The 27,545-nt window shown below is 43.1% G+C and overlaps 1 protein-coding gene across 10 annotated transcripts in view; it reads right to left on the bottom strand.

The window, feature by feature from the left end:
* The window catches only part of LOC143839837 (uncharacterized), a 298,170-nt gene that overhangs the window by 204,638 nt on the left and 65,987 nt on the right, over positions 1 to 27,545 (bottom strand). For 2 of the 10 annotated variants that reach the window (XR_013231893.1, XR_013231898.1), the window contains exon 1: positions 916 to 1,357. The exons of 6 other annotated variants lie outside the window; for them this stretch is intronic. The gene's annotated coding sequence lies outside the window, so the exon portion shown is untranslated. Of the gene's footprint in view, positions 1 to 514; positions 632 to 915; positions 1,358 to 20,481; positions 20,556 to 27,545 lie in introns of those variants that run through there. 2 more of the 10 variants (XR_013231895.1, XR_013231896.1) reach the window with 2 other exon arrangements.

Raw genomic sequence — 27,545 nt, 5'->3', positions numbered from 1 at the left:
AGCTCGTCTCTGAGGTTCATATTAGATTGTATTTATGATCAGTATGTATTAGTGGCAACATTGGCAAATATTTAAAGCAGCATCTTTTCCACATTGCTTAATAGATTTTTACTTTTAAGTCAAACATGGTTTTTGTTCCCTAAAAGTTTCTTGGGAAAGTCCTTTAATAAAATGAGGCATGATCTTCTATTTGTACTAAATATTCTATCTAGTCAAAAATAAAACCACTTCAAATTTGCACAAAGGTAAATGTTTTATCTTTCAGAACAAAGGAAAACAGAAAACTGTGATGCTCCTTTAGTTATATAAGAACAAAAGAAAACAAAAATCTGACTGTCAATCAGATGCGCTACATGTATAACAAAAAGGGTGCAGAACTTGGGTTGAAACACAAAATATCGGAGAGAAGGGAAGGAAGAACATTTCTCCAATATTTTCATTTGAGAAATATAGAACACAGAAATAAGTCTTGCTGGCAGGCAGATAACTTACAGGCCCTGACCCTTCAACTCACCAGGAATTCAAGCACAAAGCTCTTTTCATGGGGACCATCCTATACATTCTCGAGATAAGGCGGCAAAGAAAGACGGAGCAGAGAAGTTTATAAAGCTGGGGCTATGCAAAGCATTGCTATAGACAATCCCCCCCCCACCCCCCGCATTTATGTTCATACACACCTGGGAGTGTTTATGTAGCTATTTCTCCACCCCCCTCATTTCGCTCAGAACAGGAAACAGAGCTTTGGAAATCATATTCCTTCTTTTCATTTGTGAGGAAACAAATATGCATGGACAAAGGCAAATATTGTAAATTTCGCAACCAAAACATCAAGATAATATACATGTATACACACACATCAGCCACCACCATCAGAAAATAAGGTACATTTAAAACCTGTTTCCATTCTTGACTCACCGTTAGAAAGCAACAGTTGCCTTAAGTTAGTAGGTGCTTTTTCTGCCTGCTCCATTGCACATTTTCCCTAAGGCTGTCCAGGGCTCAATAGCTCATAGCTGCCACACAGAGGCCCCTTCAGTGAGATGGCTTATTTGCTTGTCAGCCTGAATCCCAGCTTCTGCACTATGCAGTTGTGCACTTTGCTCAAGTCTTAATAGCATTTCCACGTAGTTCTTCAGTCGCCTGAAGAAGATAGCCAGCTCTCAGCAGTTGCTGAATACTGGATTCTCTTCTCCATTGCAGGGATAAAAGATTTAAGAAGTTAGCTTTGTAATTTAAAAGTTCTTTAGCAAGTAGTGGGTGGAGAGAACTCTGTTCAGAACAAGGAAACTGCGCATAATCAAAACTTGGAGAACTTCCTCCCTTCTTCTTCCCTCCTCCCCCTCCCCAGCTGAACTAAGCTGCCACTGCTTCTTCATAGAATTTAGGAATGTAAAGGGAGGACTCAAAGAGGCCCAGTCAGACAAACCTTTCTCAATCAATTAGCTTGTAACCATTACTTGTGACCTTAGGTCATGCAGCATAAGTGTGTGGGGTGTGCCTTGAGGAGGACCAAAGCTGCTTATTAAAACTTACATAATCTAAAGGCTTCTAAGAAAAGCCAAGCAAACAAAATTGCAAATAGAGAAAAAGTATTGCCCAATACTGCAGTTCTATAGGAAGTGATAAATCCAAGGAAGGCAAAGAAACAAGCAAAATGAATATTGCAATTAGAAAGCATGATGCTGTGCATTATTTTCTGGTGGTTTTTTTTAATGGCTCGTTAGTGAATCTAATTCAATGCTGATTTTGTAAATCCATAACATTAAAAAAAGTTATCAGAATGCAAATAAAATGAGAAGTGGAAGGTTTAAACATTGCAATCCTAGAAGTGAGTGAACCAAAATAAATTAGTTTAAGACATTTTGAATCAGAAAATTGTGAAGTGTTTTACTCAGGAAATGTCAAACGCAAAAGAAATGTCGTTGCTCTAGTAGTGAGGTGAGATGTAGCACAGGCAATCTAGGGCTATAATGCAAAGTCTGAGCAAACAATATCAATCAGACTTCATGGAAAGTCTGTCAATATAACTATCACTCAAGCTGATGCCTCAACAACAGGTGCTGAAGAGGAAGGAACAGACAGCAAGTGTCCCAGAAGAAACTAAATCACACACCTGAGCAAGATAAGCTGATAATCATAGGTCACTGAAATGCAAAAGTGGGACACAAAGTAGGATCAAATATTATTGGAAAAATTGGGATAGGAACATGAAATTAATCAGGAAAGCAACTCCTAGAATTCTATGAAGACAAGTTATTCATTGTGATCACATGTTTCAGGTAGCCAAACAGATGCTTGTATACATGGATTTCAACAGGTAGCCAACACAGAAATCAAATAGATTACAGAATCAGAAGCAGGAGATGAGGGAGCTATGTTTTCTCTCCTAAAATAAGACCAAGAGCTGATTGTGATACAGACTATGAATATTTAACTTCAAAAATTAGAATGAAACTGAAGAAAAACACCTCATATTGCAAAGTAAATCTTAGCAACACCATAGTACAAGCACCTCATACTACAAACTAAAATATTAGCAACACTCCTGAAGAATTTAAAGACCATCTAAATAACAAATTCACATTAATAATCAAGTGAACAGGGACCAGAAGGACTATGGGTTGAAATCAGAGCTATTATCAAGGGAAAATCTGCACAGACTATTCCTGTAGCCGAAAGAAAAGCTTTAATGGATGACTAATGAAACTTACATTTCTTAAAGGTAGAGGAGAAGCAAATATAAAGGTCACAGAAACAGAATCAAAAGTCTAAATGCAGTGTACCAGGGACTTAGATGAAGAGAAAGAGAGCTGTTATATGACCAGCATCTTTAATACTGTTTTGCTCCATTATATATTTGGGAAACAGCCTGCTGGGTGGAGACTGTCCAGGGACCTGTCTGTCCAGGGATTGTCCAGGGACCGTGATTGGCCCTCCCCCTCCAACTCCCCCTCCAGCTTCCTTGCCTGCTAGAAGCCTTGTGGCTGCGGCCTCCATTTTCGTCCACGAGGAGAGAGGAAGTGACAGGGCTTTGTGGCCCACAGGTACACTCCTGCTGGGAGGGAGCCGGGGGGGGGGAGTTTGCAGCCTCCCTGCAGGCTTCAAAGCCCCATCACCACCAGCAGGGGGGGCTTTCCACTCCCTGTAGCCTGGAAAAGCGTTCTTGCTGTGACAAGAGCGCTTGCCGGGCCAAAGGGAGCCTCCCATGGCAGTGCCACTGCCAGGAGGGGAGCTTCCCACTCCCTTTAGCCCGCTTTGTGGGCCAAAGGGAGCCACAGCCACCCTCTCATGCCCTCCTCCCTGCTGCCCCATTCAAAGACCATTTTTAAAATGGGCCTTGATACTAGTAAAGAAATAAAGCAACGAAATAGAATAAGAAATCTGTTCCACATTCAAGAAATCAAAGGGAAAGGTAAGACACTAGTATGCATGCTGAAATAACATGAAAATATATTAACCAAACAGGACAAAATAAAGAAAATATGGGAACAATACACCCGCATTTATTATGTTCTGCAACCTACAAATCAGGTTGAAACATCACTTAGGATATGTAGAGGGGAGGGCTTAGATTCAAGAGTAGGTCCCCCCCCCCTAACCTGTAATTCTTTCTATTATACTAAACAAATACAAAGATCTTTCCCCATTTAATCTCCCCGCCATTACCAGCCTCCCAAAGAGGGATCCTCTTGCTTGTTCAAGTTGGAAGCCCAGGATGCCACTTGGTGGTACAGGTGGGCTGGCTAAATTGCCCTAACTGACAATAAGTGTGTGCGGAAGTTGTCCATCCACCCTTCTCTATCTCCATTTGGCACTTTGCTTTTCCAGCTTAGCTGCACATCAAGCTAGCTGATCTTCAGGCCACCTACTCTCCCCTTCCTGGCTCACATTGGCCCTCAAACACATTGTGCTCCCCTTTGCAAAGTGCCAAGTGGAACAGGGGTCAGGCTGTGGGTGTGCCTGAGCACTTGCTTGCTTACAGGCCTGTCTGGGGAACATTATAGCCACAGGACTGTGGACGTCTGATGCTGCCCCCTTCCTTTGTGACTCAAAGAACACACAGAACTCTCTATCTTGCTATTATTCAAGTATTAGTTGAATTTTACTTCAATTGTCACATTATTAATAACAGAACTAGAACCCCAAGGCTGGGTGGATCAATACATGCCTCTCTGTCAAAATAAATCTGGAATAACCAAGAGGCAATTTAAACTACAAGCCATCAATTGAAGCAAGAGTATCAGCAAGCTATAGTTTGAGGGAGGGGAGGAAACTAGTTTACACCATAAACCCCCATTCCTCCCTTTCCCCGCCCTGTGTTCAGGACTGCTGTGAGACTCCTCAGAAACCCCTGCTCCACAAGTGACCCCTGTCTAGCTTCTAGAATTAATTTTTGCTAGACAGAGTCAAGCTGTCAAAAAAGAAAAAGGAATTTATTTGAAAGCTGGAACAAAAGAACAGATAGAGATTATAAGCCTAAAAAGATTGTGGGGGAGGTAATGAAGTATGAGGTGATACTGGAGTGCAAAAGTGTCCTCTGTGGGACAAAAAAGAGTGAGGGGAAACTAATTTGATAGAATCTTTGTTTTTGATTTAACTTCAGCTTTTGAGCAAGGGGGGTAGAACTGCCTCAAGAAGACTTTTAATTAAGATGAAGAACAAGAGTTGGTTCTTATATGCCACTTTTCTTTACCAGAAGGAGTCTCAAAGCAGCTTACAGTTCTCTTTCCTCTCTCCACAACAGACACCCTGTGAGGTAGGTGAGGCTGAGACAGCCCTGATATTGCTGCTCAGTCAGAACAACATTATCAGTGCTGTGATGAGCCCAGGGTCACCCAGCTGATTGCATGTGGGGGAGCCGGGAATCAAACCTGGCTCACCAGATTATAAATCTGCACTCCTAACCACTATACCAAGCTGGCTCTGGAGATAATTAAGCTGGAGATAAGCATCCAGGAGATTAATTTAGGGCTGAAGTGAGAGAAAGCAATGCAGAAGCCAAGATTAATCTTGATTGAGGTTCATAGTAAACTCCACAGGAAAGTAGATTTTTAAAAAAGAAATTATGGAAATGCACTGTGAAAGTGAGAGAAACTGCCAATGAAAAAAAGCCAGATAGTTATCTTTAACCGCTCCTGCGGAGCGGATAAAATAAAGCCCTAAGGGCTACTGGGGAGGAGTTAGGGCGGGCTCTGTCCGTGATAAAAACTCTCGCCACTCTTGGCCACTCTTGAGTGCCACTCTTGGCCCAAGTGGCTGATGGGGAGGCTCGCGAAGCGCGCCTCCCCATCAGCCGCTTGCCACCACCTCGCCCGCCAGGAACTCCTTCCCAATGCCCTCGGGAAAGGAGCAGGGATGCCGCGTTGAAGACGTGTCGTCCCTGCTCCTTTCCCGCCACCCCCCAACACCACGCTAATCGCTGAGTCCTACGACCCCCCTCCATCCCCGCCTGCCTTCCCACCCTGACGACAACAAGACCCCCCCACGCACACGCTCCCACGCCCAGCCGCCACCCGCGAACCCCCCCAGACCCCTTACCAACACAACGCCGCTTCCCGACACACACACACACACACACACACACACTCCGCCACCCACCCACTGCCCGCCAACCCCCCCAACCCTCCCCACACCCCTTCCTGACCCGCCGCCACTCCCCCATACAAACAAACCCGCCCAGCCACACTCCAACACCCATCCGCTGTCCGCTAACCCCCCAAACCCTCCCCAGACCCCTTCCCGAACTCCCGCTGCTTCCCGCCGCCAAGCGACCCACCCAGCCACACACTCCACCACCCACTCACCCGCTCACCCTCCCCAGACCCCTTCTGGACCTGCCCCAATGCCCCAACTACCATCCGCCGCCTCTACCCCAGCCCCTGTCCCCACGCTTCCAACCCCCACAACAACTGACCCTTCCCCCAGCCGCTCCCTGCTCCCTGCTCCCCGATCCGCACTCACCTTCTGCCGATTCTCCTGATCCCTGTCCCTCTCTTCCCTTCGGCCTGCCAGCCACGCTGCCACCCAGCGCGGCCTGCTCGCCGGCCAGCAACGCACCCAAATGAACCAGGCATGCGCGGACTCACGCGCATATCTGGTTGCTCTGCCTGATGCCCCGCCTCCCGCCCTCGCCTACAACACGCATGCGCGGACTACACAGGAGCCCTCCTTCCCTTCCCATCGTCTCCGCTGCCAGAACTCCACGCTGCGACACTTCGCAGCCCACCCCCGACAGCGGCCCAACAACCTCCAGGTACGGGGGCCTTGCCTCAAGCCCGACCTCTGCCCATTTTTATAAATGGGCTTTATTTCTAGTCATATATAAAACAATAAATGCCAGATGTTCAAGTTATATTCAGAAAATGAAGAGACCATGTTGCAGATTTACCTTGTTTACTGGTACATATGAATAATTATTTTATTAATTTAATTATTAGATTTATAGACCACCCCTCTCCGCAGAAAAAAATAAGCTTGTGTTTCATAGATTACACCAAAGATTTTTACTCTGTGAATCACGAAAAGCTATGGTTCATTTTAAAAACAAATGGGAGCGCCACAGCATCTGATTGTTTTGATGCACAACCTATACTCTGGGGAAAAGACCACTTTTAGAACAGAACATGAAGAAACAAAATGGTTTCCAATTTGCAAAGGAGCCAGACAAGGATGTTGTCTTTCTATCTGTTCCGTCTATATGGAAAACAGATCATAAGGAAAACTGCATTAGATTTAGATGATGGTGGAGTAAAAATTGGTGAAAGGAAAATTAACAATCTGAGATTTGCAGATGATGCCACTTTTTTTTACCATCAAATCACAGCTGACTTATGGTGTCCTAGGGTTTTTCAAAGCAAGAGTTGTTCAGAGGTGGTTTGTCATTTCCAGCTTCTGTGTAGCAACCCTGGATGGCCTTGATAGTCTCCCATTCAAATACTAGTCAAGTTAAGTTTCCAATTCCATCAAGTTGGGCTAGGCTGGGCTATCCACGTTAAGACAACACTACATTATTTTCAGAAAATAGTTGAGACTTGAATTGACTACTGAAGGAAGTGCCAAAACGCGATTACCAATTACCATCAGGAAGACAAAAGTAATAACTATTGAGGATTTCACAACTTTGACAGTTTCTGCATTAGAAGGCATACCTTGTTTTAGCCTAACTTTGGATTTCTTTTGAATGCTGTGAGCCAACTCTTCAACCATTTCCGCATGATGAATATGTTCCTGGACAGCCTTAGAATGTTAGTGGCTTTTAGAGCCTCTCCACATGACATCACCTGCATCCCGAGGTTGTCCAGTAGCCAGGACAAGATTTGGCCATTTTTAACTCATGATTTCAGAAATCGCCAAAACTGGATTTACATCCCTAAATTGTGTGTTCCATCAGTGAGCAATCAGGGATAAGATTGTATGGAGGGGGAAACCTGAGATAGTCTCTCAGCAGCATTGTCCCACCCTCACATCTGCCCTCCTTTTTCCATTTCCTGCTCTGAGTAATTTTTTTAAAATGGTGTGGTCTATGTTGCAGTGTGACCACAAACCTACATTGTCAAAAGTGAAATAAAAGCTTATTTGAAGTGTCCACAATCTTTTTAAGATCAGGCAGGCAAAACACAACACCTTTTCTGTTTTCTGGAGGTGGGGAATGAGCCAGGAAAGGGGGGGGCAGATTATTGGGCTGCCTTTTCCCAATCATACAGGGGTCTAATCACTTTGCTTTTAAGACAATCATCCTCACAAAATCTCTTTTTGGGCTTCAGTTACCTGTCCAGCCATCTTACAACTGAGGCAGGCAAAAAAAGCCCCATTTCTGTTTTCTAGAAGTGAGGAGGGAGTGGGTGGGTGATCGGGCTGCCTTCTCCTGATCATACAGTGGTCTAAGCATTCTGTTTTAAAACCAGCCATTAGCACAAAATGTCTTTTTGGGTTCCAGGGACCATGTTCAGCATCTCAAAAATCCACCCAGTAAGAAATAAACTGCAAAATAATGTGAATTCCAAATGGGGGTGGGGGGATGCTGTATTGTTTTGGTGTTTCTGCATAGTAATGCAGCAGTGCTGATTTTTATTTTAAAATAAAATGTGTTGTGGCATTACTGCACAGAAACCTGGAAGTGCTTTTTAAAATAAAAAATAATACTTTTGGGGCTGGGAGGGGGAGAGAGAAAGTTTCAGTCCATGAGAGAACTGCTGTGCTGTGATTGGTGGCTTGCTGTGATTGACAAGCCAAGGAGCAGAGGGAGACGTTCAGCTTGTTTCTCTTGCAGCCTCATCAGGAGGCAAAAAGCCACAATAGGGGAGAAGGATAATGCAGGAGGGGTCTGCCTCCTATGAGGGCTGCAAATGTGAAATTTACCATCCCACATTTGCAAGCAGGAAACCACTCGTATTTACCCCTCTGTGCAGAAATGGTCTAACCTTTCCAAATTTGAGCTTTCCTCCCTTTATTTCCCAGACTGAAATTTGTGACATGCTTTCTGCACTGAGTCTGATGGAGGCAGCCTCCCATCATGCTTTGTTCCCTTCCCTTTTTAAAGAAAATATGTTTTTTTGCAAAATGGTGCCAGCTTGCAATTTTGTTTTCATTGTGCCCCTTAATCCAATCATTCTACACCCTTGATCATCTCCTCCTTTCCCCTAAAATGTGCCAATGTAATAAAAAAAACAGAAATCTGGGTTATAATTTTATAATGCTGCTATGTATGACTGCAAGACTTCTTTTTTAAAAACTTAGAAACAGAGTTGTAACCAATCACCCCTACCTTGTTTTTTAAGGCAGGTTTTTTGGAACAAAGGAAAGAAGGGAGGGAGGACGGCAATGAAGAAGGAGGTGTTCCCAAATGACTCAAAATGACGAGCACAGGGAATAACCTGACTGCACGAATTTCCACAATCGGCAGCCCTGAATTGGATCCCATTAGACCCTGTTTAAAAAGATGAAATCCGGTTCTCTGGGGATCTGCAGAAAGTGAAGGGGCAATTTGGGATTGCAACTGAAGAAACAAATTTTACTGCAGAAATGAATGAAAAAGTTGGCCCTTTAAAAATGCAAATACAAAAAATATCGCTAGAGCAGAAACAGTCTTTGAGGTAGAGGATGAAGAGATAGAAATTGTTAAAGATGTTCTATTTCTTGGCTCAACCACCAAACAAAATTCTTCCAACTTCGCCAGGCATTCTTCCAACTTCGCCAGGCCCGACTACTAGCGCCCTACCTGTCCCCCGAACACCTGGCCACGGTGATCCATGCAACGGTCACCTCCAGAATAGATTTCTGTAACTCGCTCTACGCGGGCCTTCCCTTGTCCTTGATCCGGAAACTTCAGCTAGTGCAGAACGCAGCTGCCAGGGTCCTCACTGGTACACCTTGGAGGGCCCATATCCAGCCAGTGCTGAGGCAGCTGCACTGGTTGCCAATTGCTGCCCGGATCCGGTTCAAGGTTTTGATTTTAACCTTCAAGGCTCTACGCGAGTTGGGACCCACATACCTGAGGGACCGCTTATCGCCCTATGCCCCCCGTAGAGCTTTACGTTCTGCGGGAGAAAATCTATTGGTCGTCCCCGGCCCTAGGGAAGCACGCCTGGCCTCGACCAGGGCCAGGGCCTTCTCGGTCCTGGCCCCTGCCTGGTGGAATGAGCTCCCGGGAGAACTGCGGGCCCTGCGGGACCTTCCATCGTTCCGCAGGGCCTGCAAGACGGAGCTCTTCCGCCAGGTTTACGGTTGAGACCAGGCTTAACACCTACGCCCCCCCGGGACCTGAGGATTGGGATTAGACATGAGTGCCATCAGTATCCCCTCTCCACTTGCTAAGGGGGAATGGGTAGTTGATTAGCCGCTCTTGCCAGGTAGTCATTAATATTGACATGTTAATTGGTTTTAATATATTTTATGGGGTTTATACTGTTGTAACCCGCCACGAGCCGCAAGGGAGTGGCGGGAAATAAATTCAATAATAATAATAATAATAATAATAATAATAATAATAATAATAATAATAATAATAATAATAATAATAATAATAATAATAATAATAATAATAAAAAAGAGGCTGCAACTAAGAAATCATTGAGACTGGAAATAGGAGCCACAAAGAAGAAGAAAATTTGGTTCATATATGCTGATTTTCTCTTTCCCCACAACAGACACCCTGTGAGGGAGGTGAGGCTGAGAGAGCCCTGATATCACTGCTCGGTCAGTACAGCTTTATCAGTGCTATGGTGAGCCCAACGTCATTCAGCTGGCTGCATGTGGAGGAGAAGTGGGGAATCAGTTCACCAGATTAGAAGTTGGTGCTCCTAACCACTACACCAAGCTGGAACTAGAAAAGATTCTCAAATGCAAGGCTTTACATTATTTTACACAAAGTTTGATTAAAATGCGGAATTCACTGCAGAGGATATAGTGATGGCCACAGGAATAAACAGCTTTAAAGGAGGATTAGACAGATTCATGGAGGATAAATAAATCCTTCATGGTGACTGTGGGGAGACGTCCACATTCAGAGGCACTACACATCTGAATCCTAGAACCAGGAAGCAACATCAGGGGCAACAATGTACCAAACATAAAATGAATGTATGTGTGTTCTTAATACGTTGCTGGATATGAAAGCTGGACAGTGAAGAAAGCTATTATGAAGAAAGTTGATTCATTTGAAATGTAGTATTGGAGGAGAGTTTTGCCCCCCCCCCAAAAAAAGGTTCTAGATCAAATCAAGCTTGAACTCTCTCTAGAAGTTAAAATGACCAAACCTCATTTAAGAAGACAAGAGTCATTGGAAAAGACAATAATGCTAGAAAAAGTTGAAGGCAGCAGGTAAAGAGGAAGGCCCACCATGGGATGGACCGTCTCAGTAAAGGAAGCCATGGGACTCATTTTGCAAAATGTGAACAGGCTGTTAACAATGGGACATTTTAGAGATCCACAGGGTACTTGTAAGTTAGAAGCAATTTGACAGCATGTAACACACACACATTCATTTTATGTTCTGTACATTGTCCCTCTTTATAAATAAAATATATGAAGTTAGCACTATTTAGTATCTAAAATACAGAATTATTCAAGTTACTCTAGTGCTTCTATGCAAAAACCAGAAACCCTCTATTTTAGGAATTTAGTATTTCATTCCAATACATCACCATGGTCACTAAAAGAAGAGAATGAGAAATCTTCAGCTACTTAAGAGCTATGGCATACTTTATGTTGTTAATATATGGCAGGAGTGGGCGTTGCTTACTAAAGTTCCCACACTCCAAATATACACCACTTGGTGTGAAGAGACTTCAAAAAGATCTTCAACTTCATATCCTGCAAGCCCAGTGGCAAGGAGATGCTGCACTAGAAAAACCAAGAAATCCCAATTTCAAAAGCATATTCATGACATTTCTTTACAGGGCCAGACAAGATCAATGCACCACAGGGGCCATCCACTTTTTTCTCAGACCCCAGCTGAACTTAGCATTCAACTAATGTTTCATATTTAGTAGATTTAGTAATGAAATAAAGTGGGAAAATGCAGGACCAGAAGCCTGGAAATACAGAACAGATAGTAAGTACAAAGTTAATCTATCAGAAGGACTAGAAAGCAATTCTTTTATTTACCTCATCTTTTATCTTGAATCAGATTTAAAATTCTACCAGAAGTGTAAGACAAGTGAGTTCTAGTAATATAGTTTCTCTCTGCTTAGCGTGGACCCCCAGTATACACAACAGTATCACACAAACTTCACTGCCTGTGTGCACAACTAGCTAGTTTCTAAAGTCTCTAGACTAAATAATCATTCAGGTTTTAATGCTTGTAGTAATTTGTAAAAGCATAAGCAAGCTTTCATAAATGTGATTAACAATAATGCAGCAGATATGAGTACTCTTCTGTGTGATTATCACAGATACCCTAGTGCATAATGCCTATCCTAGGATTGCCAGTTCCAGCTTAGGAAATTCCTGGAGTTTTGGGGGTAGAGCATGGGAGGGGGGTGGGGGTTCAGGTAGGTAACAGAATTCAGCAGAGTATAATGCAATAGAGGCCAACCTCAAAAGTAGGTATTACCTCCAGAGAAACTGATCTGCCATCTGGAATTCAGTTGTAATTTATTTACATTTGGATTTTTATACCACCCCTCACGACAGGCTGTCTTGTGGCGGTTTACACTATAAAGTCAATAAAATACAATATAAAATCCCATAAAACCCCTTCACAATACAAATAGAAATAGAAAATAGAAAACAGATGATGCCATCATAATTCCTTAACCTCTTAAATTCTGAAAGATCTCTGGCCCCACCTGGAAGTTGGCAACCCTAGCTGAAGCTGAAGAATATACCTCTTCTCCATTTTCATCACAATTTTGAAACTGATTTATTTGAAACAGATTTAGCATAAAGAAGAAGATGACAATAGGATCAATATTGTATTTCCTTTTAAACAGTTCTTTACTGTCCCTTACTAATGATGAATAATGGGTTTCAGAGTAGAGGTGGGCGTGAATCTGGAAAATTGAAGTTTGTTGGATTTGTGGGTGGTTGTGGGTTGGGAATTTGCCATGGACCCCAAATTTGCACAGACCCCCACATGTTCATGAAGCTTGGAGGGGCCTGGATGGGGTGGGGCTCCCAACACATTCCCTGTTGCTCTGATTTCCAGCCTATCCACCTACCTACCCAACCAACTGTCTACTTGCCTACCTAACCAACTATCTACCTGCCTACCTACATCACCACCTATCTAACATCTACTGAGTACAACTACCCATGAGCACTGGACCCAGGGCCCAGGGAGTATAGTGACAGCCACAGAACATCCTGGCCCATCCAAGCTTGTGGACACTCCTGGTCAATCCCCAATTCACAGGCAGACCCCCCGGATCCATTGTGCAGAGGGTACAGTGGCCACCCTCTTCCCATCATTGTGATGAACTCCAGGGCATGACTAGCAGCCAAGTAGCCCAGAAAAGGCATGAATGAATGACCATCTCTGGATGCCGAGGCTTAGCTGGGTATTTTTTGGCCTCTCCATCCTGTGGGAGGGGGCAGCCATGGCTCAACCCTAACAACAAACTGCCACTTCCACTGACCCTCCATGCAGCATATCCAGAAATTTAATCCCCAGTAATAGAGGTTGCAAATCATTGTTCATGGAAGTTTGTGGCCAAACTTCCCATTGCAGCCTACAGTTCCACGCTCCTGTCCCAAAGCTCTACCTTGAATGTGATCACTCTAGATGTATTTCTCCATTGGGAGTGTTGGAGCACTCTGGATTCTGTGGGATGGAGCACTGCCCCTTAACAGGGCCATGGTTCTACTCCCTGCTGTTAATCCCAACTGGAATGTGGACACCTTGGAAGATCACTCAGCATTAGCCTCTGTCTGCATCACCACTGCTGCCTGCCAATGCTATCTACACCTGCCCACCCAGAATATGTGGCAACTCTAGTGGAGGCTCCCTCCATGGTTACTCCCAAGCTCTAAAGGGTCAGCAGGACTGTTTCTATCCTGTATCCCAAAATGGTGACATTTTGAGCCCCAAAGGGGGTCCATTCCTACCAACATCCTTAACCTTCACACACTCTGAGCGAAAACAGAAGACCAAGGCACCCTGAAGTCCAGAGAACATGAGAGGCAGTCAAAGGGAATGTGAGGAAGATCATGGGACAGTGCAAGAAGAGATCTGTAAGGATACTCCTTGGCACATGAAAATTGAAGACTTATTTCTAAGGAATTTATGTAAAAGAAGACTTCAACATACGGTGGCATGGAAACAGACATGAATTCAGAAGTATTTGGTATGGGACCCGGAAGAGAGGGGAACTATGCCTGGAGAAAGAATGTAAATTTGGCACTTGGTGTGGGAGTTGTTGGTGAAACATCTCACTAGATGGTGAACTATGGACCACTCATTGTCATGGCAACCCCAGCTCTCAATGGACATTGTGGCCAGATGAGCTGTTAAATACATGGAAATGAGCGAGAGGAGAACAGGATGCTGCGGTCAACATCACATGTCCTTTGGTCTGTGTTGCCTAAGTCAATAGATGGGTACCCGAGCAAGGGGAGATGTTTAGACAGATAGACAGAAATCCCAACTCTTCCACCATAGGTCCAGTCATGAGTGCTGTGGGCTAATTACGTTTCCCATATAACACACATTTGTTCTGAATGCTGGTAGGTAGGCAAGACAGAAGATTCACAGCTAGAGTGGAAAGATCAGGCCAAGTGGTGGCCTTCTGTGACCAGTACTGCAAGCAATTACAATGTGGGGCTCGGGGGCTCTCCAAGTTACACTGTGACCATGACCTCAGCGGAGTCCTCCTTGATAGCTGCCATGAACTGACTGATGCTGGCAAACCTCCCATGAGACTACTGAGGACCAGTATTGTCCCCTCCTTAATGTTGGAGCAATCTCATTCAATAGAGGACTAGGAAGAGAAATGTTCTGCCTCCACCAAGCTCTCAACTTCCCTCTCACACTTAATGCCAAGTACCCCAACATCCAGCCTGAAGTCACACAAGGCCTGCACCTCCCCACAGATTTCATCCCTCCAGACAGACAGTTTGGAATTGCAAAAAGCAATGTTTCCTTTTATGAGTGGGTCACAGAGGCAAGCAAGTCTAAACTCCTTCTTCCTGTACATAGGATGCAGGCAGATCTCGACACTGCTCTACAACCTATGCAACAAGGACCACACCTGTGGCAGGAGATCTGTTGAAGGACTCAGCACAGTGTCCAGTGCTCAATCCAGACCATGGATGAGGGGAATCACCTGTTCCAAACTAGCTGTATGAGCACTGAGGAACCTGGTGGTGTCTTGGAAAGGTTTAAGGATATGGGTCACTCAGAGGAGCTTATGCTTATGCTCAGCTCCTCTTCACCATGCATTATGGGTTTGAGAAGCCCACCGTCATGTGGAATGGGTCTCAGTGTTACTGATTTTTGTTTTTGTAATACCTTAACATAGAGCCAACCCCCTTCAAGGATAGCTGCCTTGTTGTGGCAAGGGGGCTTGTGTAGTTCAGTGAAGCTATGAGCTATGCCGTGTAGGGCCACCCAAGACGGACAGGTCATAGCTGAGAGCTCTGAAAAAAGGTGATCCACTGGAGAAGGAAATGGCAAACCACTCCAGTATCTTTGCCATGAAAACTCTATGGACAGTTCCAAAAGGCAAAACGTTATGACGCCGGAAGATGAGCCCCTCAGGTCGGAAGGTGTCCAATATGCTACTGGGGATCAGCAGACGGCTAGTACGAGTAACGCCAGAATGAATGAAGCGACTGGGCCAAAGTCGAAATGACACTCAGTTGTGGAAGTAACTGGTGGCGAAAAGACAGTCCGATGCTGTAAAGATTTTTATTCCATAGGAACCTGGAACATCAGATCCATGAATCAAGGCAAGCTGGACGTGGTTAAACAAGAAATGACAAGACTGAACATCGACATTTTAGGAATCAGTGAACTAAAATGGACAGGAATGGGTGAATTTAATTCAGATGACCATCAGGTATACTACTGTGGACAAGAATCTCGCAGAAGAAATGGAGTAGCCTTCATAATCAATAAGAGAGTAGGAAAAGCAGTCTTGGGATACAATCCCCAAAATGACAGAATGATCTTAGTTCGAATCCAAGGCAAACCATTCAACATCACAGTGATCCAGGTCTATGCCCCAACCACTGCTGCTGAAGAGGATGAAGTTGATCAGTTCTATGAAGCCCTACAACACCTTCTAGAAGCAACGCCAAAAAATGATGTGCTTATCATCATGGGGGATTAGAATGCTAAAGTAGGAAGCCAAAAGATAACCGGGATAACAGGCAAGTTTGGCCTTGGAGTACAAAATGAAGCAGGGCACAGGCTGGTAGAATTTTGTCAAGAGAATACAATGGTCATAGCAAAGACTCTTTTCCAACAAACCAAGAGACGACTCTACACATGGACATCACCAGACGGTCAACACAGAAATCAGATTGACTATGTGCTCTGCAGCCACAGATGGAAAAGTTCTATCCAGTCAATAAAAACAAGACCAGGAGCTGATTGTGGTTCAGATCATGAGTTTCTTGTTGCAAAATTTAGGCTTAAATTGAAGAAAGTAGGGGAAAGCACTAGGCCACTCAGGTATGAACTAAATCACATCCCCAACGAATACACAGTAGAGGTGACAAATAGATTTAAGGAATTAGATCTGATAGACAGAGTGCCTGAAGAACTATGGACGGAGGTTCACGACATTGTACAAGAGGTAGCAACTAAAACCATCCCAAAGAAAAAGAAATGCAAGAAATCAAAATGGCTGTCTGAGGAAGCTTTACAAATAGTTAAGGAGAGAAGGGAAGTGAAAGGCAAGGGAGAAAGAGAAAGATTACACCCAATTGAATGCAGAATTCCAGAAAAAAGCTAGAAGAGATAAGAATGCCTTCTTAAATGAACAGTGCAAACAAATAGAAGAAAACAATAGAATGGGGAGGACCAGAGATCTTTTCAATAAAATTGGAGATATGAAGAGAACGTTTCATGCAAAGATGGGTATGATAAGGGACCAAAATGGTAGGGACCTCACAGAAGCAGAAGAGATTAAACAAAGGTGGCAAAATTATACAGAAGAACTATACAAGAGCGAGCTTAACATCCCTGATGACCACAAAAGGGTAGTTACTGACCTGGAGCCAAACATCCTGGAATGTGAAGTCAAATGGGCCTTAGGAAGTCTGAGCAACAATAAAGCTAGTGGTGGTGACAGCATTCCAGTTGAACTATTCAAAATCTTAAAGGACGATGCAGTAAAAGTGCTACACTCAATATGCCAGCAAATTTTGAAAACTCAACAATGGCCACAGGATTGGAAAAGGTCAGTTTACATTCCAATCCCAAAGAAGGGCAATGCCAAAGAATGTTCAAACTACCGCACCATTGCACTAATTTCTCATGCTAGCAAAGCTATGCTCAAAATCCTACAAGCTAGGCTCCAGCAATATGTGGACCAAGAACTTCCAGAAGTACAGGCAGGATTTCGAAGAGGCAGAGGAACTAGAGATCAAATTGCCAACATACGCTGGATCATGGAGAAAGCTAGGGAGTACCAGAAGAACGTCTACTTCTGCTTCATTGACTATGCTAAAGCCTTTGATTGTGTGGAGCACAACAAATTGTGGCAAGTTCTTAAAGAGATGGGAATACCAGAACATCTTATTTGTCTCTTGAGAAATTTATATGCAGGTCAAGAAGCAACAGTGAGAATTGAACATGGAATCACTAACTGGTTCAAAAATGAGAAAGGAGTTCGGCAAGGCTGTATACTGTCGCCTTGCCTATTTAACTTGTATGCAGAGCACATCATGAGAAAGGCGGGATTAGAGGAGTCACAAATTGGGATCAAGATTGCAGGGAGAAATATCAACAACCTCAGATATGCAGATGATACCACTCTAATGGCAGAAAGTGAAGAGGAACTAAAGAGCCTGTTGATGCGGGTGAAGGAGGAGAGTGCAAAAGTTGGCTTGAAACTCGACATCAAGAAAACAAAGATCATGGCATCTGGCCCTCTCAATTCATGGCAAATAGATGGGGAAGAAATGGAGATAGTGACAGATTTTATTTTCCTGGGCTCCAAGATCACTGCAGATGGGGACTGCAGCAAAGAAATTAAAAGACGCTTGCTCCTGGGGAGGAAAGCTATGGCAAATCTAGACAGCATCCTAAAAAGCAGAGACATCACCCTGCCAACAAAAGTGCGTTTAGTCAAGGCTATGGTATTCCCAGTTGCAATGTATGGCTGCGAAAGTTGGACCATAAGGAAGGCCGAGCGTCAAAGAATTGAGGCTTTTGAACTCTGGTGCTGGAGAAGACTCTTGTGAGTCCCTTGGACTGCAAGATGAACAAACTGGTCAATCCTAGAGGAGATCAGCCCTGACTGCTCCTTAGAAGGCCAGATCCTGAAGATGAAACTCAAATACTTTGGCCACCTCATGAGAAGGAAGGACTCCCTGGAGAAGAGCCTAATGCTGGGAGCGATCGAGGGCAAAAGAAGAAGGGGACGACAGAGAATGAGGTAGCTGGATGGAGTCATTGAAGCAGTAGGTGCAAACTTAAATGGACTCCGGGGAATGGTAGAGGACAGGAAGGCCTGGAGGATCATTGTCCATGGGGTTGCAATGGGTCGGACACGACTTTGCACCTAACAACAACAACAACAACATAGAGCCAAACTTCACCCACTACCATTGACAGGGTACAAACACTGTGTTGCTACTGAATAGTTTCAGACCTAAAGCAATTATTCCTCTTCTCAAGAAACAAAGCTGTACTGTCTTGGAAAATGGCAGAGTCGTCCTTAGCAAACTACAACTCCACACCAATGTTTCAGTGAAATTGTATTTCTTTTAATGTGAACATTATGATTATGAGTGGTGTCAGAGAGCGAATTTAGAAGGTTGAGATCTCTAGTGCCTATCCAAGCCTGACAAGGCCAGCTATATAGAAAGGATCCTTAGAGTGCCCCCATTAATGTGACCTTGATGCTGACCTGGAACTATCCCCCTAAAGTGGTGAGAGTAGTTTGGGCTCAATTTCCATTCAGATACTTGGAAATCAAGCTGTTGAAACTGCTTCATGGGGTGCCAATTAGTGCCAGCTAGATGCTTTTCTGATGTTCATCTTACTGAGAACAAGGCTGAGGCCACTAGTTCATTTCCACAATGTTCTTAGGAAGTGACACTTGCAGAAATAATTTGGGACAGCTGTTTGGTGATGTGGAGTATCCATTGCTCCTGAGTTTCAGTGTGACACACAATAATTATTCCAGAAATATTTTAGAGCCATGTAAAATACAGAGCTGAATGTTCAGAAATGCTTTTATAAATAGTTACACAAAGAGTTATTAGAAATTACATTTTCCTTGGTACTCCTGGTTCTAGTATGCTGGATGTTTAAATGATTTAACTATACCTAGAAGCTATAATTTATCTTCCTTAGTGAAACAAATTAAGACTACAGAAGAAACATGAAAGATACAACAGCTGATAACTCTGTTGCAGATCATGTATTTCAGCTTCCTAGAAATGTGAAGTAAGAATATTTTATCATTTATATTACGGACAGATAGTATTGAAGTACAGCCAAGATTAATTAATATTTTTGTGACTTTGGATTCTACATGGTTTTTATAAGCTTTTACAAAGGAAAAATTATTTTACTATATGACTAAGGCATGAAGAATTACCAAATTGTCTCTGAAATTTTGCTCTATGGGATAGGAAATCATGCATTTTCTTTTGTTTTGTGCTTTTGAATGCTTTCATTCTAGCAATACAACACCAAGTATTGTTCTGTATTTCTTCCTAATCTCTGTCTTAATACTCTGATTGCCAAAGGAATTCAGCACCTGCTTGTGTTAAACAAAAGTACCAAATGTAACTTACTACATATTCTGTCTTAATAATATTCTTAATAATTCTGTAATATTTCCATCATATGTTCAAAGACAATGTTTAATATGGGTTTTTCCCTCACATAACAAAGATTCATCTGTGCTGAAATGGAAGCACTATATGTACAACTAAAAAATGTCAAGGGCATAATCATACCTCAGATGATGTAGGTCTACTAGTGAGTTTTGGCTGTAGTGAACCAAAGACAGAGGAGGATCAAGTAACTTCTTCTGTCTAAGAGGTGGACTACACTGTTACTGGCCCTTTTCTGCAAGGAAAGGAACAGAGAAGAATCCACATTCCCTTGCTAAGGGCCAGCCAAGGGCCTGAGTCACACCATTAGCCCCGCAAACAGATCAGCACTGGCCTGGACCGAATTCCTCATGTAGAATCAGTCTGAAGGACAGCCAATTTGGTGTAGTGGTTTGGAGTGTGGACTTCTAATCTGGCATGCCGGGTTTGATTTTGCACTCTCCCACATGCCGTCAGTGGGGTGACCTTGGGCTCACCATAGCACTGATAAAACTGTTCTAACCAAGCAGTGATATCAGGGCTCTCTCAGCCTCACCCACCTCACAGGGTGTCTGTTTTGGGGAGAGGAAAGGGAAGGTGGCTGTAAGGCGCTTTGAGCCTCCTTCGGGTAGAGAAAAACGGCATATAAGAACCAGCTCTTCTTCTTCTTTCTTAAACCTATAGGCACTCCTTTCATCATCGGGTTGGGGCTTTTAAAAGATGTTTAGATTTCACCTCTTCCTTTCCATTCACATTTTCAGATTTGAATCTAAATAGCCTTAGAACTGGGTGACTTCACTATTAGAATATATGATGATACAAAATGTATTTCTTGGCCCTGCAGTGGGGATTTAGTAGCAGTTCACAGTTATCTTCTTGATGGTATCATGCTCCATCCTCTGTGTCAAACTGCAGCAGCAACTGTAGTAATACAGTAATATCTTTCATAGTTATTTACTCTACCGCAGATTTTTCTGGCAATATAACAACAGCAATCAGAAATGGTCTATGCCATTACTTGTCCCAAGAAGGTAATGGATGACTTACATGGTCTAAATCAGCTCAACAAGACCTTGTGAAAGAAGTAAGCAGTATAATCCAGTCTAGGTAGTTTAGTTCTCCTAAGGAAACAGGGAACAAAAAGGACTTATTTCAACTCAAAGGTACAAAGTACTCATAAATGGATGTGTGTGTGTGTTGTGATGAAGACATGAGATTCAATTAATTTTAATTAAACTAACAGACAACTGAAATTGCAGAGTTCCTCGTTATGAACTTCAATCTGTCATGCTATTTGTGTGTGCTCAAACCCACTTCCACAGACCTTGTTGTAAGTAGTATGACCATCTTCTTAAAAATTGTAAAGCATTTACTTAAAGAATAAATTAGAGAGTATTCTTTAGATTTGTATTAAACTTACTTCTTGCTGTGGGCTCTTCCACCTCCTGAACTTGCAACATTAAACCAGGCAATATCATTTCAGATGGTACACGAATGTCTTCCAGCTGAGCAGGCATGTGCATGCCAATATTCGATTCCTGGCTTGGAGGTGGTTCCAGTTGCAGCTCAGCATATAGTAGCAGCCAATCACAGCTGCTTTTGCTCATGATACATTTTGTTTGTGATGGTGCATGTGGGAGAAGGATTGTGTGGTTAAAGTAGTTCTGTGCATATACAGCTATACCATTTCCATGTATCAGCACTTTTCAATGAAAAGAATCTGAATTTCTGGAATTGAATATTCATCTCTAGTGATTGTGACACATGATTATGTTCTGATCCAAACAAGCTGGCAAACATTTATCTCCTGGAGAAACAGATTGCAGTTATGAGTATTTAAAACATTTGCTTGAGTTATTGTAAGATTATAGGAAACTTGAAATCTCTCTCATTTTCTCTATACATACATACACATAATTTGTTGCAAGCTTTATGCTCCCAATCTTTATTTTTTGGGTTCATGCCCATGTTCAGGACTACAAACCAATGAGGCCTATCTGCCTATCTACCTAGTTATCACCTATCTGGTTACCTGTACCATGCATATGAATCAATCATTTTTGTACTTCCCTCTTTTAAAAGATTGTTATGTTGTGGTATGACATTCTTCAGGCTTTGAGAAGCTCCAGAAGAGGTGCAATTGTGCAGAATATGGTTAGGAACCATAGCTGTGTGGTTCCCTCCCCTTCCCACTCCCTTCAAGCCATTCATTGGCCATTTGGGAGGGGCAGGTCAACATGGTCATATCACATAATAAATGTTTAACAAATTTTAAATGATATTAAAAATTAAATAACTCCCACCCATTCAGGAAACACTTCCGTGGCTGTCAAGAAACCCCAAGGTTTCCTGAAACCATGGTTGAGAAAGCTTCCTCTAGTACAGTGGGTCTCAACCTGGGGGTCAGGACCCCTTTGGGGATCGAACGACCCTTCCACAGGGGTCACGGCAGGGCAAGCAGCTAGGCAGGGGGTGCACCATCCACACAACAGCCTTGCAGGGTAGATCGAGATAGTGCATTCATCTGTCTGGGGAAGCAGAAAAGACCAAGATCAGCATGGTGGGGCAAGAGGCAGAACAGAACTGAGAAACCCCGGGGAAAAAAACAATTTATATGCATTGTTGTATATAACAATGGATCTTCACACCATTGGTCATTTTCAGTTTAATTTCTGTGAAAGAACACTTGCATAATTTCATGGTTGGGGACCACAACATGAGGGGTCATTAAAGGGTCATGGCATTAGGAAGGTTGAGAACCACTGCTCTAGTAGCTCTGATTATTACAAACCAGTAGAAAACTGGAATATGTGATCTATGTTTAGAAGTGAAAGGAGAACAAGAAGGAGAATTTAGCAAAGCCTTAGCATAGTGTATTATTTGTCAACAAGACATACTGTGTTTCAGAATTGTGATGCAGTGCTGATAGTTTTGTGCACATGTCTTATCATCCCTGAACTAAGTTTATTAAAAACATTATGTGAATACTGGTGTTATTTACCAGACATTGGGACATAAGTTATTTTTTATAAAACAAGCAAAATATTTAAGCATCACAGTAAGTAATACATTAAGAAGTAATATTAAACAAAAGGTTTTACTTAGAATTCTTATTCTTTTAGATATTCTTCTGCATTTTATTTCAGTGTAAATCCATGCCCTGCTTGCCAGCAAATAGTAAATTGTTCAGCAAGCTGATGGGATGCACCTGAATTAATTCTGATGTCCCCGATAATGTGACTACATTGTTATCATACATAATTAGTTTTCTTACAACAGCCTTTCTTGGCCACTGCTGCCTTCAATTCTAAGAAGAATAAAGAAAAAAGAAAAAAATCAGTTTGAGATTTTTGAGTTGAGATTGACTGTGTATTGTCTCTATGTTAGGTGCCTGGAAACAGTTTTTCCAATCACTTCTCAATTTGATGACTACTGAGGCAGAAAAAGTAGGCAATTTAATCTAAGTGATATTAATAATTGAAAGGATGTATCTGAGTGCTCGGGCATGGAGAAGGAATGAACTGAAAATGATTCTGATCACTTTAATGATCCAAACAGCCATGTGTAATATTTAGTAAATGAGATTATTTAATTCATGGACAAAGCAAGGCAGTCACAAGCTCTATACGGTGAAAATGTAAAGCCACTCCACATGGTGTTATATGTGAGTAAATGCAGCAGTGAACTTCAAGATGATCTGATGAAAAGCATGTCCAGTATAATCAATGAAGTTCAAACAAGATGTTTCATTTGACAAGCATGTTTATCATAAAGTTCTCAGCCTACTTAATGCTATATTTGGGCTAGGTTGTCACCAATATATGATGACATTCAGCTCTATCTTGTGCTTCCAACTGATCCCAAGACGGCTGTAGAAACCCTGAACCAGTACGTGGAGGCAATTTTTGAATGGATTAGGGGTTAATAAACTGAAGCTTAATCCCCCAAAATGGCCACAAGTGCTATTGATGGGCAAAAATTTGATTTGAAATTTAAGATATCATCTGGTGTGGTTGTACTTCCCTTGAAGGAACAGGTCCATAGTGTGGGGGTGATTTTGGATGCAGGCTGCTAGATAAGCAGGTGGTAGCTGTGACTAGGAGTGACTTTTAACCAGCTTGAACTGGTTTACCAGCTGCGGCATTTTCTGGGCAGAAAATATCTGGTCATTGTGGTGCATGAAATGGTTATATCCAAATTAGATTACTTTAATGAACTCTAAGTGAGGTTGCCCTTAACAAACTCTCAGGTACTTCAACTGGTACAGAATAGTGCAACCAGGTTGTTAGTGGAAATGGCTCATAAGAACAATATCACTCCATTCTTGGCCCATCTATACTAGCTCTCAATTTGTTACCAGACACAATTCAAGGTGTTGGTCTTGACATTCAAAGTCCCATACAGTTGGGACCCACATACCTGAAGGACCGTCTATGCCCTTATGAACCTGCCCAATTATTATAATCATCTTCAAGGTCCTTACTTCAGGTGCCCTTGCCTTATAAATTTAGGTGGATGACTGGCAACCTTAGACAGGGCATTCTCAGCCATGGCACCAAAGTGCTAAACTCTCTTCCCCACAAGGAGATTCATCAGTCTTCTTCTATTGCTGTCTTCCACTAATGAGTGAAGACTTTTTTTTCATCTAGCATTCCCTCAGTGATCTCTCCTTCCAAAACAATGTTTTAACTGCTGTTATATTTTATATGTTTTAACTGTTTTAATTGTTTAAATCTTGTGTATTTAAGACTGATTTTAATGTATGCTTTATCATGTATGATTTAAATTGTTACCTACCTTGGTAGCCTGCGTGAGGGCAGAAAGACAGGATACAAATTTTGTATGGTATTCCTTCTAAAAAGCATTGCTTTTGTCTTAATCTAATACCTGCTCCTAGGATGCCAATGACTGAATGCCACACATGCTTTTTGACAATATATCTTGAATGTCAAAAACACAATACTTTGTTATTTTAAACCCTTTTTATACATGGCAAGCTTTGTTCCCCAACCAATGAGCAGTCATTTGAACACTTGTGCAGTCTGAGACTCTCCCACGTAATATGTGAGGCTTAATCCCATAGCATAGTTTTATAGTTGGACTTACAGGCTTTGATTCTATGGATTTGTTTCATTAACTATAGCACCTTCCTTTGTACAAGGTATATTTCCCCATTGCAAAACACTCTTCTGCTAGTCAATCTACATTTTCTTAGAGCCAACAGTTTACCAAAACAACTGTAACTCAGAATCAGGTTTTGTAAGTCAGAATTTGGTTAGCAGACATAGTTTCTCGACAAGGAAGTGGCATATAGCAGCGGTCTCCAACCTTTCCGAGGTCAGGGACCACCTCGGGGGGTGAGGGGAGACCCGACAGCCCAGGTGCCACGCACGTGCAGTTGCCATGCATGCACATTTTTGTCCACCAGGTGGCGCTAACACGCATGTGCGCAGTTGCTGCGCATGCGCGTTTTCGCCACCAGTGGGTGCAAACGTGCATGCGTAGCACCTGCGTGCATGCATGTTTGCTTCACCGGCGTGCCGGTGACCGTGTCTACCTCTTCCCTTCATTCTCGCTGTGGGGGGGGGGAAGGCAAGCGCAGCTGCCGGCGGCCCGGTACCGGGCCGCAGACTAGGGCTTGATGACCCCCAGCATATAAGATCCACTTCAGTCACTAGTAGGGAGTTCTTGAAATGCTGGTTACATCCTTTTCTGTGTCAACTGTTCTTTATGCTATGGGGGTAAGTTTATGCTGCAGGACATCTTGCCGACTGCATGCTGTGATCAAGAGCCTTAACCAACATTATAAACTTGAATACTGGTACACACACACACATACATATTAATAATATAGCCCCCCCCCAAAAAAAAACCCTGATTTTAAAATGTTAAGAGGATTCTTGGCTTGCTTATCCTGCCCCTTTGTGCCTATATATATAGTTTTAGAGGATAACCATCATACACAACTTTCTTCTAATATTGCAGGATTTTTTTTACAGATCATATGCTCTTTTACCATAAATAGGAGGAAGTGCTTCTGCCTTTTAAGTCAAGATGATGAAACAGCCATTTCAGATTTAAGCCACCAGAAATACCTAATATAATTGGCCATTTTAAATAATGAAATTGTTATACTAACATGCCAAAAATATTTGAGATACTAAGCCATGGTCCCAAAGAAGATGTAAGATTAGTTATAAAGTATAATATTAAAGAATCATACATAATCATTAATAATGTCCAAAGTGACTACTCAGCACATATCTGATTGGCTCCCAGCTAGGAATGGTCCACCCTGGTAGTTTATCCCCAATCAGGAGACAATCCTCAGCCAGGAAGGGCTTAATAAAGAGTCAGCTCTCCACCCCCAACTTTCTGCTGGTTTCAGAATTTCCTGGGTGGAAGAAAAACCAGCCTCAGAGCATGCTCTGCTGCCAGTAAGCTGCCCAGGCCTCCTTCAACTTGGAGGATATGGGGGAGCCGAGGGAGCCTCTGTGTACCTTCTAGAGGTGGGGACTGCAGAAGGCCCAGAAATGTCCCCCTGCTGGCCCTCTGGGACTCAGGGTAGCTAGGAAATCTTCTGCCATGGGAAGGTTTACTTGTGAGTAAGTCATAACCCTCAGCCAGGAATGGCACACCCTGCTAGTTTAGCCCCAATCGAGAGGCAGTCCTCAACCAGGAAGGGCTTAATAAGGGGTCATCTCTTTGCCTCCAACTTCCTGCCAGTTTCAGAAGTTTGCTGGGTAAGAGGAGCCAGCCTCAGAGCATATCCTGCTGCCAGTAAGTTGCCCCGGCCTCTTTCAACTTGGAGGACATGGGGGAGCAAGTTTCTGCCTCCTATGGCAGCCTCTGTGTGGCTTCTGGAGGTGGGGGGATGGCCCAAGGTCACCCAGCATGTTGAAGAGCAGGGAATCAAATCCACCTCACCAAATTAGAAGCTGCTGTTATTAACCATTACACTAAGCTATAAAAATTGCCATTGCCTTAAAAAGATGTAGAATCATAGAATCATAGATTTGGAAGGGGCCATACAGGCCATCTAGTCCAACCCCCTGCTCAACGCAGGATCAGCCCTAACCATCCTAAAGCATCCAAGAAAAATGTGTATCCAGCCTTTGCTTGAAGACTGCCAGTGAGGGGGAGCTCACCACCTCCTTAGGCAGCCTATTCCACTGCTGAACTACTCTGACTGTGAAAAAATTTTTCTTGATATCTAGCCTATATCATTGTACTTGAAGTTTAAACCCATTACTGCGTGTCCTCTCTTCGGCAGCCAACAGAAACAGCATCCTGCCCCTCCTCCAAGTGACAACTTTTCACATACTTAAAGAGGGCTATCATGTCCCCTCTCAACCTCCTTTTCTCCAGGCTGAACATTCTCAAGTCCCTCAACCTATCTTCATAGGGCTTGGTCCCTTGGCCCCAGATCATCCTTATCTACGTCCTTCTGGAAGTGAGGCCTCCAGAACTGCACACAGTACTCCAGGTGTGGTCTGACCAGTGCCGTATACAATGGGACTATGACATCTTGTGATTTTGATGTGATGCCCCTGTTGATACAGCCCAAAATGGCATTTGCCTTTTTTACCGCTGCATCACACTGCCTGCTCGTGTTTAGCTTACAATCCACAAGTACTCCATGGTCTCGTTCACACACAGTGTTACCTAGAAGCGTATCCCCCATCCAATAGGCATGCTTTTCATTTTTCTGACCCAGATGCAGAACTTTACACTTATCTTTATTAAATTGCATCATGTTCTCATTTTCCCATTTTTCCATTGTGTACAGATCTCGTTGAACTCTGTCTCTATCTTCCGGAGTATTTGCCAGTCCTCCCAGTTTGGTGTCATCTGCAAACTTGATGAGTAGTCCCTCCACCCCCTCATCTAGATTATTAATAAGTACATTAAAAAGTACCGGGCCGAGCACCGAGCCCTGAGCTACCCCACTACTCACCTCTCTCCAGTCTGATGAAACACCATTGACAACAACTCTTTGAATGCGGTTCTCTAACCAATGCCCTATCCACCTGACTATCTGAAAATCCAGATTGCAGTCCTTCAACTTATCCATCAGAACATCGTGGGGAACCTTGTCAAAAGCTTTACTA

This window comes from Paroedura picta, chromosome 6 (genome assembly GCF_049243985.1).
Source record: "Paroedura picta isolate Pp20150507F chromosome 6, Ppicta_v3.0, whole genome shotgun sequence".
Taxonomy (NCBI): Eukaryota; Metazoa; Chordata; class Lepidosauria; order Squamata; family Gekkonidae; genus Paroedura; species Paroedura picta.
Note: the sequence above shows the minus strand (reverse complement) of the source record. Positions and strands in the feature narration are given on the sequence as shown.